A 3,025-nucleotide genomic window follows, 5' to 3' on the forward strand; every position below is an offset into this window, starting at 1 on the left:
CACAGAAAATCGCTTTTCTGCCGTAACTTTCACGCCACACAACTTACAATAAAATATCTTGCCATCGGTACTAAACACTTTTTCACCAAACTCCTGTACAAAAACTCCGCAACTTTGCGCTCCTTGAACTACATGTACTCACTTTAGGCATTGTAAAGTCAAACTGAAGTCTTATTACGTCCTCCACATATATAAATAGAATACTTCTAAGCCCTCCAAAAAAGAATGGGATGTATATACCTTATGGTAAGACGGAGTACAATAGGAGAATACCCGTTACACTTGCCTCCCTCCTGCCTCGACTGGGAAAGGCCGGCTTGCCAGGTCATAAATGCTGCATTTCACAAATTTTCGCCTTTGTAACTGCAAGTACAGTCCAGTGAAAAATACGGTTATTAATACGAACTTCATGTACTTGAACTTTATTCCACATTGAAGCAACAGTCCAGCCTGAAATTTATTTTGTAATACTAAACATTATGGAGCCAAAATTTTACATTATATCAAAGAATTGTTTCTAAAATGACAAGAATGTGACCTTATTTCAAAATTATGCCAAAATATACTGTAAAACCAATAAAACTCTAAAATATGCATTTATATGCCCAATAAAAACGACATAATTTCAATAAGAATGACTGGAAACATGCATAATTACATTTTAAAATAGGAATAAACCCTAAGGAAAAAATATGACATGTCATAGAAATCCGGGCCCTACACATTAGTGACTATACCAATGGGTTTAGCCGAATACCGAATTTACTGAATGTCTATTACGCGTCACTACAAATAGTCACAGCACTTTGACCACTCTTGCGCAGTACAAATAACTGGAGCACACTCCAGACCTTAGCAGTCTGCCATGTCTTTAAGTATTCGTTGCTTGGTAGCGGATTCTAACAATGGAGATTCCTTTTGTTGCTTCCGTGCTACGAAAAGTCAAAGTCAAAGTCAAAATCAAAGTTACTTCACGAATGTCTGTTTAACGTTAATCGGTTCGTACTGGCGAACTCAAATGAACTTGTTTTCTCTTTCTTAAGGGATAGTTTATACCAACATTACTTCTACCTCACAAGTATCATATCACTCCATTGTTGACGCTGCTTTAACACTATTAGTTTTTGTTACTAGTTCTTCTTTCTATTCCATGCCGTGGGGTCATGGACCTGGTTATGAGTTTAGTTTCGTGGCATAAATTTCTACAGATCTATCTATCCTCGTTCCTCGCTTGTAAGTGTTTGCTACAATTTGTCATGGATATTTTTCTTATTAGCTCTCATGGACTTAGCCTGGTTTCAGGTGTTTATAACCTTCATGTTTTGTGACATTGGTTTGTCCAGTGATTGAGGCTAGCTCTTTCTAAGGGACCCAACTGAATAGGTGTTTTCCTTTTTCCTTCACCTGAGGACGGAAACAGATCCAGTTTCCGAAACGTCGTGTTTTTATTTATCTTAAAAACCTGGACGATGGATAAAGTCCAAAATCCTAACATATCAGAAGTATCATATTGTTCCTCAAATGTTTCCGGACACATGTGGACATTTTCTCCTCTTTTCGTATGTGCAACTCGTGCCCAAAATTTGTTCTCACCTTTCAGCTACACTCTGTATAAATTAAATACGTATACGTACGAATTATTACAGCATATTCCAAATCTTACCCGCCTGATATATATATAGAGTTACTCGTACGTCATTAGCTTGCGATATACTGGTCCTCATTCTACGACTTTCGGGAGAACTCCATAGAAAACGTCTGTTCCAACAGTACTTATATTATTGCGTGCGTATTAGCTACAGCGGTAACGCGGTTACAGAACCGTTGCCTAGAAATGTCTCTGTTACCACCACCCCTGCTATTGTATACAAGCGGTAGTTCTATTCAACAAGTATCACATTTTTCCTTTTATTTTCAAGTGTTTAAAATTTCAGCATTAATCATTCTTCAACACAAGTCCTTTCCCGAGATAATGCAGAAATTTCAAGATTCGTGTACATAGTTATTATTTTTACCCTAAGATATTTCAAAGTCAAAGACGCGGAAAAACAATAACTAAACTAATTAGCTACCGTAGATGAAGCTGAGCCGTTCTGGAGAACCGCCATTTGTGCAGCTACTCAAGAATTTCCCAATTTGTTATGAAAACTGAAGGTTCTTTACCGTGTTCATAAGAGCCTTCCGATGGTCCGTATACTGAGGCAGATCAATCCAGTCCACACCACCCCATCCTATATCTCTAAGATCCATTTTCAAGTTATCCACCCACCTGGTGGTTTCTTTCTTTCTGGCTTTCCCACCAATATCCTATATGAATTTCTCTGTATAGCAGTTCCTGCTACATGCCATACCCATCTCAACTTTTACTTTGTCACTCTAATTATGTCTGTATTTTCTCTCTATGGTACTACAGCTCTTTGTACTCTGGCCGCTTTTCCAGTTTCTTAATCCTGTACACAGTCAGTAGGACTCTTTGGACGGGGATCAGCCCGTCGCAAAGCCGGAGAACAACACAGAACATAGAATACACGCATACAGACATCCATGTCTCTAATGGGATTTGAACCCGTGACCTCAGTGTTGGAGCGTGCGAAGACGATTCATGTCTTAGGTCGCGCGGCCACTATGATAGGCTTAAAAATTTTACTGCTGCACAGAATTTCAACACGATTTGATTAATTTCTGAAAATGGAAATGCTGTAATGTATTTCAATACTGGAATGGCTTTAAACAATTTTAACTAGAGATATCCATTAAAATCTTAGATAAACCTTTTATCATATACTTAAATTATATAATGATGAAGCAGAGATTGGTACTGTAACTCCCTTTTATACAGAGGGTAACTGAAATATTTCCGGAAACATGCTGATGCTGACATTTTCTCCTATTTAGTATGTGGAACTCGTGCCCCAAACTTGACATCACATTTCAGTTACACTCTGTATAAATAAAAATACACATACATACAATTTAATATAGCATACTCCAAATCTTACCCACCTGATACAAAGTTACACACGCG

The sequence above is a fragment of the Cryptotermes secundus genome, unplaced genomic scaffold (assembly GCF_002891405.2).
Source record: "Cryptotermes secundus unplaced genomic scaffold, Csec_1.0 scaffold2572, whole genome shotgun sequence".
Taxonomy (NCBI): domain Eukaryota; kingdom Metazoa; phylum Arthropoda; class Insecta; order Blattodea; family Kalotermitidae; genus Cryptotermes; species Cryptotermes secundus.